This window comes from Gambusia affinis, linkage group LG01, assembly GCF_019740435.1.
Source record: "Gambusia affinis linkage group LG01, SWU_Gaff_1.0, whole genome shotgun sequence".
In the NCBI taxonomy this organism is placed as follows: domain Eukaryota; kingdom Metazoa; phylum Chordata; class Actinopteri; order Cyprinodontiformes; family Poeciliidae; genus Gambusia; species Gambusia affinis.
In genome coordinates, this window is record NC_057868.1 from 8196639 (window position 1) to 8212007 (window position 15369).

A 15369-nucleotide genomic window follows, 5' to 3' on the forward strand; every position below is an offset into this window, starting at 1 on the left:
TATACTGTTACTGTAATATGTACAATGTACTTAATCTAACCTAAATTACCCTGTGCCAACCACATAGGTTTATATTTCCATTTTTGTTTGTGTTTGTTCTCTTCATAAGTGGAAAATCAATAAAAAAAATTAAAAATGATAGTAAAAAAATAAATAATTATAGAAAGTGTCTAAAAACCATGACCATTTTTGCAAGGAAAAGTGCTTAAAAATAATAATAATAATAAAAACATTGCTTACAAAAAACATAAAAAAAAACACAAAAACAGCATGGTTATGGATATTTTTAACCACCATTAAAATGCACAGGGTAATAAATATTTAAATAAAAACTACATAATATAAAATAAATAGAACAGATATATGCATATATTTTTGCACTTATCACACAAAGTTAAACACGAGTGTTTTGTATGTTACATATATATATATATATATATATATATGATATTTTTTGTAATTATTTTTTCTTTCTTGCCACTATGTAAAATAAAAATCTGTTTATTCTCTAATCTCTTTTACGTGACCTTTGTGCCTTTACCATACCAAATAATAATTGCCATACTGCATTCTCATGATTCTATTCTATTCTATTCTATTCTATTCTATTCTATTCTATTCTATTCTATTCTATTCTATTCTATTCTACTGTGAGTCACAGTGCTGGTTTTCTTCAAGATGAAGAAGATAGCCTCAACGCCTCCAGGACTCCCACTTGAGCGTGGTGTTCCCAGTTTTGACCAGTGGGTGGCGGTATTTCACCGGTTGAACTTTGAGAACTTCCCCCCTCCTCTAACTGCTTTCACCCCAAGATGAAGAAGGATGCTGTCATGCTGAGTACCTCTCATACACACCAGTCTGAGCATCCCGGCAACGATTACTCCCTCTGTATTCTCATAGTCCATCATTTATGACAGTATTATACCAAAAGCCGCTCGCTTAGTTCCAGCTACATAAGAAAAAGACACACAGGTGGCATTGCAGCTGTTGTACTACTACTGTTGTAGTGGCGACACTTGGCTAACTAACGTTGGCTAATTGCCCCTGCTGCTGCTGCTATTGTTTGTTGTGGCAGTCTCTCATCAAACAAATCACAGATGTTGTAGAGCAAGCTCTTTAAGGTAAGTGCGGTGAGCTGCAATCAGCTTCTTCTTTTCACCTTTGATATACGGCAGTAAATAATAATAAAATGACAAGCGTGAGGAAGTAGTTTGGGAACGCTGTGCTGTTAACGCACATCCTTGTTTGGTAGCTGCTGTTTGCCCCTCACTGTTGCTGGTTACGGTGAACCAAATGTTAGCGGCTAGTGACTAGCACTGATTGGGAATGCCAGAGAGGTGCAGTCTAATGCCTGGAAACAAACGGCTCGTTTACACCGGTTAGCTTAAAGTACGTGCAAAGCACGCAACTTTGCATTGCGTTATCTATTGCTTTTTTATATAATGCTGTAGTGCTATTCACATACAGCATAAAATGTGTTTTCATAATTTAAACTCACCCAGTGTAGCGCCTTTATTCCAGGAAGTAGACGGAGCCCAAGGAGCTATTGTCATTAGCTCCAGGAAACGTTAGCTTGCGAAGCTAACTTGCAGGCTTTGTGTGTTTACATTAATTGTTGTTGTGCTGCTCGTAGTTTGTGGCTACTTGAGATGACAACATGGCCTGGTTTTAGACCATGCTAAAGCTGAGGTGACTGCACAATCTTGCTGAGTTGTGGAAACATAAAGGAGAAACTTGCAGAATGTCTATGTGGCTGAAATTTGACAACAAATGCAGAATTAACTCTAAACAGTTAAACACAATAACTGCAAAACTAAAGATGCATTGTCCAGTAGTTATGTTTGCAAGATTAGCATTTTTATCTGACAAAGATTTGCATAACTAAAGGATAAGTGATGTAATGCAAGTTTAATAATAGTAAACAAACATCTTTTTTTTGCTGCATTGGATAACAAAGATCTCAGTTGAACTCTTCTGGGAAAATCTGCACATTTTTATTGTAAAATATAAAGTGTGTTGTGCTTTTGTGGCAATGTTTTGGTATTTTTTCCAGCCGTTTTGCCTGATAAACTGAATTTCACTGCAGCTAATGCATATGCAAGCAGATCAAAGGAGAGAGAAACATTTGTTTTCCTTCCAATGTGGCGAAAGAAACAGATTTCAATGTTGACGGCATCTGCCTTTTCTCACTTGTAACCGTTAGGCTGGATGCAGGGAAATCCTTCGTAGATATCCTGACAACATTTGGCTTAAGAACAAACTCACCGCTACATCTTATTGAGTAGCTTAGAAAGGAAAGGTTTTGTACTGCGCCGCTGCACCTCTCTAAGCATCTAAATAATCCCTGGCAACTGCTCAGATCTGTGAGTAATGGCTTGCTGGATAGAGGAGACACGGTGCAGAAAATGAAACTTCATACAGACGTGTGGTTTGTAATGTGTTGTTGTTTGGTCGCTCGGTTTGTCACAGTTGTTACATAATCATCTGAAGGGATGCAGTTGTGCTGACTCCAGCTGAATCATGTCCAGTAACTTTGATAAACTGGATAAAAGCCACATCAAACAGACAAAAAGTCATGTTTGTTTTTATTTTGAATCTTATTTTAAGGCTTGACTTTTCATGACGCTTGTGTGTTACGCTTGTTCCCATGCCCTTTTAATTGAGGTAGTAAAAATAATACATTTTCATGCTTCTGTCAAAGGTATGCGTTTAGTAGCATAGAATTTTTTCTTAACGAAAAGTCAAACTAAAAAAGGAAGTGCCAACAACATGAACTTATCAAAGGTGGTACGTTAAAGTAAGAATACAAGTATTTGTATCCTCAGCTTGGCCTGTGCAAGGTTAAACCAGGATGATTTTTTTTTAATTTAAAGTAGAAAATCAAAAATGATTCCCATTGAAGAAAAAAAATAAAGTAACATTAATTATTATAGATATAATAATGCCACCTCTAACAGCTGTTAATTTTGGATTTTGATGCCTAGTATTGAAGCAGAATTGCATATTAAAGCCCCGTTTAATTTAGTAGTAATTTTCAGGTACTATTTCAGGTATTTTGCACAGAAATAAAATAAAATAAGTATTTATATTACAGGCTAGCATTAACGGGTTATTAAGTTTGACTCAGCTTGGATAGAGCAAACAGTCAAACAGACATGTAGAGAACTAGCTGTAGTTTAAAAAAAACAACAATATCTTAGTTTCCTAATAATAACTATGCATTTCTTGTGACCAGACATATTCCAGAATTTGTCTTTCTTGTTGGGAGGAGAAAGAAAAGCGTTCTTTGACTATAAGTGCACTACAACAGGTGAAGCAGGGGCACTGATGCAGTTGACGCTCCACACAGATGGAGAACATTCAGGTTTCTCTGCCCATTTTCCTGAGGTTAAATTAAAATAACTTTAAACTGTCAGAACAGCTGGGGCTGCGCAACATCTGGAACAAACCTGGTTGTGGGTTTTGTTGCCGAGTTTTGCAGTGACGGTATCGATTAGGATATTTCTTTTTTCCGTAATCACAGCGTTCTCACGATTGTTTGTGAGCGTTAACCTGCCAAAAATATACGTCTAGTGTGGACCTATTGATCTTGTTGGATCGATATGATAAAAAAAACAAAAACTGAGCAGTATAATCATGTGTAATTAGAAGATTAATACCTGAACACCAACTATAAAGTCTTTAAAAAAATGCAGGCATTTTAAAAAGACTTGAATAAATAAGTAATGCTTAGCCTGGTGGGGCACAAGTAAAGCCTGGAGGCCCACCAGGCTTTTCATACCCTGGGGGAAACCCTGTTTTTAACCCCTCTGTTTACCATGATTCTGGTAACATGGCTCGTGGTTATCAACAACCAATCCCACTATATTCTTTCTACTGCTAGCTGATAATGATTGGACTATGCGAGTGGTGTAAAACGACGAGTTAATATTTGCATAAAGTAGGAGATTAGCTTCACATTATTATCTCTCTTTGGCTTTAATGATCCACTTTTCATTGCTAAGCTCCATAATCATCATATTTCAGATGCCTGGTGGTTTGTATTTCATTCTGGCAATCTCCAGTGTCTGTGACTTGGGTTTTCTTTACTCACCATTTAAAATATAGACTTGCCGTGTTGTGGCACAGCGATCTGCCATTACCGGCTGTACGTTGATTACTGCTTCACCACCGCTCTGACTGAAAACCACCTCAATGGGTGGTTCTTGTTCAGCTGAAATTCCTCGGGGTTTGTGTGGAGGATAATTTAGAACGGCTCAAAGCAAAACTTTTGCGGCCTTTTGTTTTGCCTCCGCCGTGGCAAAACAACGCGGTTCTGTCCGGTGGCACGTGTTGCTTTTTTTTTTCTTTTTTTTTTTTTGAGCGGTCTGGAAAATCGCACATCCGACGACACACCCTGCCTACGGGAGGGTAATCCGTTGGGGTTGCTGTAGCAGTGGAGTCATGATAAGTGAAGTGTAATAAACCTGCTATTTCCCTTTAATCACTAGTATGTGTTTGAGTAATGGCAGCTGGCTGTGAGTAATATGTGGCAAAGGCCAGACAATGATGAGGAAAATCCTTTTTCCCCTGTGTGCTCCGACACCTCTTTGTTGGATGACGTGTCAATGCACACGGTCTGGTGTTCATTATTACCATGTTGCACACAAATGGCAGCTTGCTGTTTTTTCACCTTTTGTTATGAGAAATGGTTTCACCTTAAAAATCCTCCTGTTCTCTCTGACTGCCTGGTCCTGTACCATTCCAGGCTTGCGGCATTGTTTTATGGCGAGATAAGCTTGAACCTTAGAGGCTACTGTTTCGTTTCAAAGAGGACGTGATTAGAGCTGATTTGTTGTTTTATTCAACACTGTTTGGTTGCTGAGAGATGTAGGTAAGCAGGGAAACGGATGTTGTCAAGCGCCTTCTAAGAAATAGAGCTCGAATGATTAGGCGTACTTGTAGCAAATGCAAGGCAACGGGCAAAAAAACAAACAAAAAAAAAAGGGGGGAGGCAAGTAGGCTTTCCTTTATAGTGTTCAGTATCTGTTTCATTGCGAGATATCTGGCGGTTACACAGAAAATTAATGCCCTTAACAAAGGAGCAATGTTCGCTCAAAGACCTCTTGATGGGCAATTCAAGTGCTGTATATTCATTAAAAATAACAATCTGTCAGCACTTACTGACAGCACGCACAACAAGCCAAGCTCTCTTTATTGTTCTCCGAAGATGTTTTTCAGTTCCCGTGCCAAGAGCAGGGTAATTGGCTGTAGCAAAGCCGTGCATGTGTTGTTTTAAGATATTGGACTGACACGCACAGGGCACACTGGCAGAAATGAGGCGAGCAGCCCCCTCCCCTGCCTCTTTCTCGCCTTTCTTTCTCCCCCCCCCTTCAGTCCCTCAGCATGTCAGAGAAAGGAAAGACTAGATGTGTTTTGTGTTGTGTGACAGCTTCCCTTCACCTCTCATAAGGGGAGATCCAAGCACGCCGCATCTTCTCTCATCTTTGTTTGATTCAGGCCTAGCTCTGCAGCTCCAACAATTGTGCCAAGGAGATGGTATCGGCAAGCGCCGCTCGTGTTAACAATTGTGAACTGTCTTGCCGCATGCCGCCGGTGGTGTTTGATGTACTAGATGTGATCAAATCTGTTTTCTGCGCGAGTCGGCCTCGTCTTCATCTCACAAATGCCGCCCGGATCGTCTTGGCTGGCGTGGCACGCATGCATGTATCGTAACTAATAAGGCACAGCACGTTTTACCGTTGCCGCGGCTGTCTGCATGTTTTCTGCGTTGGATTTAGGATGTTGAAACTGGCTACATTCTGATGTCCTTTCTGCTCTGTGTACCAGAGAGTGGTTGTGGAATGGAGAGTGTGGAAACTGGAAGTGGAGGCTTGGCTAACATTCAAGATGTGACGCAACAGCAAAACAAACACATTAAGAAGAGGGTGTCACCCCCAGATAGCTTAGAAACTTTGGTGTCTCCCTCCCTTCATGCTGCTTTCACACCAGCCCCGTTTAGTCCACTTTGATCAAACTCTAGTTCATTTGTCTGGAAGGTCAGGTTCGTTTGGGGAGGTGTGAATGCGTAATCTAACTCCGGTCTGCCATCAAACCCAGGCCTCGGTTTGATTAACGCGAACTCTGGTTCGAGTGGAAAAATGACCGGAGAGCGCTCCGAAAACAGGAAGTGGGCTGTGGCGCAGGGAATTCTGGGCCATACAACCAAAACAAACGCAAGAGTCTAACTCTTTTACTAAAGACAGAAAATAAATCCTGCAACCGCTGAAGTGTGACACTACTCCATTTTTGTTTACGTTTTGTGAAGAAGGAAGTAAGAATTAAAAGTAGTGCTTCAATAATCTGCTAAAATAATTTGGAGAAAAAAAAAACAATATCTTGGTGGGCGATAACACTGTAAACTGTAAAAACACTTTCTAATATAAGGGTTGGACAGTCACTCTGCTCAGATGAATATCATTGGCTGCCATAATATGTCAGAAATGATCAGGAAATACCTGATTATGATAAATGTATTTGGAATTATCAAGAAACACGGGTAGAGATCTGAAAATATTCTGAAATATTAAAGTATTCTTGCCTCGCGTTTGAAAGAGACAAATGGCTTCCTTAACGCTTCTGGTGCCTCGACCAATCAAAATGAAGGTAGTAACACTTCAAACACTCTTCATGACCTGTTAGCATCTTGGGAACTAATGCGTGTGTCACATGTGAGTATCCACACCGCCATGAAACTGCATCCAGCAGGAGGAATATCCTGTTGACTTCCAAAATAGGAATTTGAGACACACAACAATAGTAATATTGCAACATATTTGTGATATGTCACAAATAGTAATTAGTAATTTAATAATTATGGACAAACAATTAGATTTTTGTTTTGTCAGAGCATAGGTGTGCGTTACCGTCTATCTGGATAAAAAAAAAAAAGATAAATTAAAAATGAAAGGTTTTGTCTCTAAATGGACTATTGAGCATCACTTTACTCCTTGCTGAATGACCACTCTGCCTCTATTGTTGTGTCAAAACTGTTTATAGGCCTAATCTTAATGGGAACCCCTAAATTTAAAGAAAGACGTAAACAATCATGTCGCTCAATATATTTGCATTTAACCAAATCACTTTGAAAATCTCAGCTGAACTAAAACGGTAACAGTTTATTACAGATAGATTTCAGGCAGTGACTGAAACGTTCACTATGTTTTTCTTTCTTTCTTTCTTTCTTTTTTTCTCAAATGCTGAAAGTTTAAAAAGGCTGCATAAGATTCAGGTCACAACCCCGTTTTTCAGTGCAAGGGAACCTATTAATAGCTCTTTGTCACTGACATGGCAAAAAAAAAAGAAAAAAAAAAAGCATTAATTGTAAGTCAAAACTAACAGCCAGCCTTTCGCCATCTCAGTAAGAGAGAAAAATGAAATGAAATCAGCTGGCTGGCCCCCGAGGAGAAGGAGAGAAGAGTTGTGGGGTGGGCGACTGTGAGGAGGAAGAGGAGGAGGAGGACTGTGCTGTGTGTGTGTGTCAGTACTGATTAGGTAAGAGATTGCCTCATGTAATGACACTGCATGGTGCTCGTGGTGCAGAAACACAAACAATGCATACCAGTGTTGCACTGCACACACCCTGCAGCTGTGGGCCTCGAGATGTTTATATAGACATGTACACTATCCCTGGAATATTTCAACATGCCGAAGTTTTCCAGGGGACACACAGATACACACTTATTCTGCCAGAAGCCCTTTTCTGTGCTCTCTCTCTTCCTGTGTAGCACAGATAAAAGGTGGAGGTGATTAAAGGGAAGGAGCACAATAGACGGGGTACTTTTCTATCAGCACTCATTGTTACTATTTTTCAGCAAATATATGTGGCTGAATGGACTACATAACCTCCCGCTGTTAGTTTAACCTTAAGCTTTCAGCAGGAACATGTGATATTTTGTTCCTATTTGGACCTGTTTTTTATTCTAGTTTCTGACCTGCGGCACACAGAAATCTTCTTTGACTTGCTAACTAGAACCACAATTTTGCTGCAACAGTTGCAAGTATTTAGGTGTAGACTTTGACTGGACCAATTGAACAACATGAATGTGCTTTGAGCTAAACCTCCAGGGCTGAACTCATTTTCATTTTGGGACCATATCAAGATCATGAATGTCCTAAAAGGCCCAGTTGTGCCAGAATGTTATTTAGAAAACCTGTTAAAATTAAACAATATTCACCATCTTTTCACGTTGATGTAATTCACAGCATACGGATGAAAACTGCTTTGATTTCATTGATAATGTAAAATGTAAGCACACAACTGTTTTTTTAGGGTTATTTTTATGTGGCCCTCTACAGACCTAGAGCTCTAAGTTGTTTTTGACATAACAAAACTGAAGGTAACATAGTCCCTTGATTGTGCTATAAAGTGACACTATGTGCCTAGAAAATACGCAACCCCTCCAGCCCTCTTTAAAACATTTGACTTCTGTCGTGGTGATGAAAGTTAACCTTCATTAACGAGTCTAAACTATGCCGTTGATGCAATTGATTATTTTATGGAGTGGTTTATCAATAGCAGCAGTCTATTGTTTTGACCAGCGTGGCTCGGTCATTAATTAAAGTGTCCGTTAGGGCTCCCATTGTGGTGCGTTTGTGTTTCCTGGATGCTAAATATTATGTAGATCCTTTGATAAGGGGCTGGTAGAGCTTTGTCGTCTCTGTGACGAGTACGGGCGTCGTACCGATGTTGTGACTTTATACACCAGGCTCTGTTTTGAGTCGGACGTTTTGGTGGAGGTGTCGGGGAAAGACGGCGAGGGCTCAGTGTTTATGTAGGCAGAGGAAAAAGACCTGGTCATAAGGCACTTCCGGTGAAGCGCGTCCTTGATCGTCCTTGGAGGCGAGACGACCCTATCGAGTGCTGCGGCTTCAGGTTGGGGCGCTAGGTTGTTGCGTCGGATCGACCGGGTTTAAAGATGGACGTCTTGTCTTTTGCACCTCTGTGCCAGGAGTCGGCGCAGAGAAAATGAGTTCTGAGGATTGGGTTTAGATTTGCCACTGTAGCACTTCCTCTCTGATACACTCCAGCTACCATCAGGGAAAGGTTGTCAGAGACAAAGAGAGAGAGGAGGAGGAGGAGGAGAGAGAGAGAGAAAACAGTGAAGCACAGCAGTGCTATCTAATAGATCAATTTGTAATAAATCTGTTGCCTCAAGCTGTTGTTGTTCGCTTCTACTCTCTAAAAGGTGTCTGCGTTTCTCAGGCAAGAAAATGCTTGTCAGGCTGGGCATACAGACCTATCAGTGAATGAGACGTGCCTAAAGCACAGTAAATCGTTTACTCTGAGCTCGGTTTACATAGGTCGAACACATCGCTCTCTTATCAGCACATTCCATTGGTCAAAAGCGAGGGCTGCGGACCAATCGATACGACTGAACGCTGAAATCAGGAAGTAGTGCTCCCCTCACATTAAATTTCCTCCATTATCCAATATGAACCATTAATCTTGATGAAACGGCAATTGATTGAGCGATCAGTCAAGGTTGGTGAATTTATTTCACCAAGAATCCTCCTGCTTCGCGGTAATCCGTTGAAGTGGTGCTGCTTTTCTTTTCCAAGGCAAGTGGCAGAATTCAAATGGTCCAATTATTATGACAGCAGTTTGATCTCTGAGGTAGCAGAGAAGCAGCCTTCAATCAAAACCACAAGGGAGCCCTCTTGCTCCTCCTCCACTAGCAGCCATATGGACCGTACTAATTGTGTTTTACGCCAACCATTTTCACTGATCCATCTGGGACTTGTGCGAGCGCTGTAGCTATAATGTCACCAGCAGTGGGCTGGCTCATGAAAGAAACATTAGTAAGCAAGATGAGATGACAGGAAGGCAATATACTGCAAGGCAACACAATTATTGATTTTATTCAAATGAAAACTCTGGCTCTCTGCGCTGAAGCTGTTAACTGTTGTCTTTAAAGTGTGATTTTTTTTGCACCTATTGTCTGGGATCGGTTTGTTCTCATACATGCAGCATTAGCCTTACATTACCATTACAGTAAAGGGTAATCCCAAATACGTTGCCTCTAGTGATGAGGATTATTTACCCAGTGGGTGACGTGGTGTTTTTGCAAAAAAGTATGAGAAGCACAGATGATGGCCTGTGCACATTGTCTTTTTCTATATCTATATCTATATCTATATCTATCTATATATATATATATATATATATAGTTTGTTGTGTTTTCTTTTTATTTGTAAGTACTGTAGAAGATAAAAGGAAGATAAAGGAAAAATTTACCTTTTTATAACGGTAATAGGTTTGAATGAAGCAAAACAAGTCATTTTTTTCCCCCCAATTTTCCAGCTACTATTCTAGTTAATTCATAATTGTTAATAGTCCTATTTATGTAGTTTCTTGTATTTATATTTAGAATAAATAAAGGACAGAAAAAGAGGGGAAAAAGTTTACTCTCAAAATGATTTCATTTTCTATTTATCCGTTGGCAGACGTCTCTAACCTCTATTTGATTCTCTCAAACCAAAGTAGATGCTTTTGGTTGATTCATTTATTTTGAGCTTATTGTCAAGATGCATTGATTGAATAGGAGAAAGTAGTGCTGGTTTTTATTTTTATTATTGGACCCGATTGTGACCGATCAAGAGGAAAGAAAATGCAGATCCTGCTTGTTTGTTTCTGGCTGTTTGACTGACACCTCTAGCATAATGTGTAGTGCATAAAACCAGCCTCCCCCCCCCTTGCATCTGTTTGGTTTGGTGACAGCAGAAATGCTCAGGTTTGGATGTTGAATGTAAATGTGGCATTCACCATTTGCTCCCGCCTCCTGACCGGGAAACGGTTGTAAAATATTTGAAGTGCTAAAGTGTGACTGAGGCAAATCAGTGTGTGTTTATTTTATTCAGTCCTGAAAAGGGCACATCTATGGAAATTAGATCGTGCAAAGGAGGAGTTGCGGGGGGCGGGGGGCGTGTGGATATATTTTTTGAATGGCGACCGAATCGAGGGAAGGGAAGAAAAAGGGAGCGTGTGTTTTTATTGTGTACTTGCCAACAGTTTTCTTGTAATTATTGAAATTGATGTTTGCTGCAAAGCTGTAAATCTGCAAGATCTTCTGTTAATAAAGCGGCAGCAGCGGCAGCCGAGCCGTTAGGCTGAGAAATAAAAAGCAATCAAGCCTCCAACATCCTGTCCCTCGCCCTAAAATGAAGCAGCAGAAATCCTAATTAACTGAGAGGATGAGGAGCTCTTACCACAGTGCTTGGCTAGCTTCTCTTCTCTAATGAAGACACTGCGCTAGTCTCTCCCAAACCCTATTTTTCTCCCGCTGCCTTTAGTTTCGGCTCTGACTTGCCTAAGGATTTTTTTTTTGTCTCCCCTCACTTTCTGCTTCCTCCTTCGTCTTTCCTGGCGTGTGAAGTTGTGCTAGTGACCTCTGAACCGATGGGGCAAAAAGAGCTGTGTAGACGTCTGCACACCCCGCACAGAAAATCGGTGAGCTGGACGGCGGCCTCTGTGATGGTTATTATATTTTATGTAAAGTGCTGTGAAAAAGACGGAGAGACGGCATTGATCTCGTCCCATTGATTTCATAGATCCTCTTTAGGATGACAATACAGTTGTCTTTCTGTGTCATCTTCAAGGGCTCCTTTTCAAATCAGCGATGTGGCAAATTACTCCTGTCATCTGCTGCCCATACTCAAACAACATTGTGTCATCCTTTGTGCACTTGAAAGTCAGGTTAAATCTTGCTGTGCACATCTGATGTCTGCTTGCCTGTGCGGCGCCGTCTTTGAACTCGACTGTAAAGTTTTGATGTGCTGCTGATGAATTTTTCTTTTGCCTTTCATTTTTATAGATGAATCTTGCTGAGAACTGGCTTTCGCGATTGTCTTAGAATGTGTTTAAATCGTCACACAACTTCAGGTTCTGCTGTGCCTAGTTCCTAGTGGAAGATGTATTGCCTGTTTCCCTAATCCTGGACTTACTGAAGGGATATTAAATCTTGTAACAGACTGTGAGTGGAGGCTGTAGTTATGCAGCTTTAGTCTATGAGATTCAGTGATAGTACACTAGTAAAATAATGGTTGGTCGATTATTTGATTACATTTTGCCGATGTACTAATAGGTACTAATAAGTTATTTTCCCTCTCTACAAAGAAAAAATAATTTAAGGCATATTTTTCTAAAACTTGATGTTGATATTATCGGCCAATACTGACGTTGATGTTGATCTATTTTTCATTCCTTGTGTTTATCCACACAGAAATGCAGAGAAATGTCCAAAACGCTGTTTTTACTCCCCCAGTCCTGAAGTGGCGCTAATCATGGAGTATGGGACATTAGCATAAAGCCTGCACACAAGATTAGCTGTGAACACAACAAGAAGTCAAGAATGCTGAAAAACATTTGCGGAGTCTTAAGGAGAACGTTTTATTTTGCAGCTGTAACCTTCTGTAGCAGTTTTGGCACGACCACAAACATTTAATCTGTTGTTGTTGTTAAGTATGATGCCTTTGGGGTTACAGTTAGGGATGCAGGATTTTGGATTTTTAGTCGATATCCGAAATGCCAATATACTAAAACTCATTTGGCCGATAACCGATACCAATACCAATATTTTTTTTCCTATACCTAGTCTTTCTCTACTGTGGCATTAAAATACCTCATTATCTTTGTCAATTTAGCATGCTACCAAATGCAAGTGCCAAAAAGGAGGCTGAAAATTATGTTACACTTTCAACTTGCATTATGTTTAATGTAAAATTTATCGGCTCTCTCTAAGCCAATGACAACAGTCAAACAGTGCAAATTTTTAAATCTTCACAAAACTAAACTCAACGTGTTCACAAGCAGCAAGTGAAAAGCACATCAGTCGCACGTCAATATTCAACAGTTTCTTGTGACGTCTTCTGTGCTGCAGGCATCATTGTCTCTGGTTTGTCACATAAAAACAACGGCTTTTATATCGGTGAATTATTTTGACTGACCATGCCGACAATATTGTGCATCCCTAGATACAGCTCAAATTAGAGGTGGGGCCAATGCATTCAGTGTTTTTGCTATCCGCATTACTTTTCACTCTGGAAATTGCTTTGTGTCCCCCAAAAAAAGACTGTTTTCGTGATCACACGAAAACAGTCTTTTTTTCGTGATTGCCCCCCACATTTTGCAGGGGGCAAAAATGTTTAAGAAATTTCTGGTTTAACAAAAACCAATTGTTTCGGTGTGGACGGGGACCTAAAAAAATGTTAAATTCAGCCTGCAGACAATAGTTAATTATTAAGCAATTGGCATAAAGGTAGAGATACATCAGTAACTTTCTGTCTTATTAAATTATTAAAGATATTGGCCTGATTACAGAACTTTCAGGGACATCTTTTGTGATATTCAACTAACAGGGAGAAAGACCTCTGATTTAAATAAATAGGTACACAGAGGCATTTAAATCTTCCCTGTCTTCCTTAAGACAAGGAAGAAACTAGCAAGCAACTGTAGTGGGATTAAAAGCCTTTAAAGAAGCTTGAGCACTAAAACCAAAACAAGGCTCTTAAGTTATTCAGATGTGTGCTATAATCTGTTGTTTGAAACAGAACCTGCCTCTGCTCTCGGTTTCTTCCCCTTGTTTACCTGTAAACTTGTCCATTTTTTCCTCTGCTGTCTGTGGAGCGCTTTCCCTCTGCCCACCCTCCCCACAAGTCCCTCTTTGTTGTAGCGAGCAGCTCAAAAGCCTCCAGGGAGGCTCAGACAAATAGAGGACAGCGACAGGTGAGGCTCTGTCCCTCCATCCTTCCATCTCCGCGTCTCCCCTGTGAGCACTCGACCAGACAAGTTTCCAGGCTCTCAAAAGCAGCAAATCGACTCACTGTAGGATTCATTGTCACTTAGCCGACCCGGGGCCTAGCGGCTCTCTCTTAAAGGCCATATCCTCCTCCTCCTCCTCCTCATTTCACCATCTTCTCAAATAAAGTCACAGCTATGTGGCGTGGTGGCGCTAAAAGCCTTGTTCCACGTTATACATATCCTCGGCAGGAATCGACGCCTCCTTTTTAAAAAAACCTAAACATTTCAACATTAGCATGGTGCTACCGATGACAGCTAAATTAAGTGCTTGTCACATCTCAGGAGATTCCCGCTGGGTGCGTCCAGTCAGCTTGCGCTCCCATCTTGATTTGCCGCGGTTAATTTTATCGAGAGCGTCAGGCAGGACGCTTCGGCAAGCTCTATCGTGCAAATCTCTCACCAAGGTGGTGGATGTTCTATTTGCTCGCACGCATTTCTCGAGGATGATGGAGGGCGAGCAGAGCTCTGTCAGACTTGCTGTCTCTCTCTTTATTTTTTGCATAAAGCAAATGGTTGTGCTCGGCACAAAGCCACAGAGCTCGCTGCACAACATCAGCTGAAGAAGGTGGCATCGTGCGCAGAGACGCATATTTGTAGTGAAAGCTTAAAGAAATGTGCACCAATAAGAGGCTAAATTTCACTCCTAAGTGCGACAACTTTGTCACAGGGGAGAGATTCACTACCGTCCCTAGAAGAACCTTCCTTGGAGAACCTGCAGTGTTCACCTCCTCCTCTTATGTTTCCTCTAATCAGTGACATGAAGAAGAAAAGAAAAAAAACTACAGCCTTGCTTTGTTTCCTTATTTCCCTTTCTGCTGCCAGGAGTTTGATTTGTCTTCCTCATGTTGCTGCAGCTAGGCCTGTCGCGATAAACGATAAATCAATTAATTGTACGATGTCATTTTAATTATCGTCTCTTCCGTCCTTTTTCTCTTTCTGTTGATGACATTGAATGAAAAAAGGCTCAACTCCGCTGCTCTCCACTGACCCTCTCTTCCTCATATCCTTAGTTTAATGCCCAGCGCACACTACACGTTCCTAGAGCTGTCGGCCTATTTTCAAAACCTGAGAAGACCAAACATTAGCCGACAGAAATCCTAGGTATAACAGTTTGATCGGGTTCCATCGGGCCGTGTGATGTCCAACAATGCGCACAAAATAATGGCTACAAGTCCAGTGAAATCATTTTAAAACCAGGCATTAATCAATATTTTACTACAATCTACCTGCAGTGCATGTGGCTCTAGTATCAGCGTAACGTCCTGACTGAATGAAAATCCTTATAATCTATCTATGTCACGTTAACGAAGAACAGCTGAAAAGTTACCGGGTTCATCAACTGCGTAGCAATTTCGCTCCAACTCCTCCCCTCGTCATTTCTATATTCTTTGCGCAAAATGTTTTCTAAACATTCATGTCGTGTCCACATATCATCATGAAGCATGAAGGAGAATCTGCGCTTTCTGATTGGCTACCTGTCGCATTCAACAGGCTGCGTTAACGCTCCCAGTCTGGGAAAACCCCTGATTTAG

At 40.8% G+C, this 15369-nt stretch overlaps 1 protein-coding gene across 1 annotated transcript in view; it reads left to right on the forward strand.

Annotated features, from left to right (window-relative positions):
• The first annotated feature begins 809 nt into the window (after window positions 1-809).
• Window positions 810-15369, forward strand: part of rerea (arginine-glutamic acid dipeptide (RE) repeats a) — a 195780-nt gene continuing 181220 nt past the window's right edge. The window contains exon 1 of the mRNA XM_044122336.1: window positions 810-1121. The gene's annotated coding sequence lies outside the window, so the exon portion shown is untranslated. The remainder of the gene's footprint in view (window positions 1122-15369) is intronic.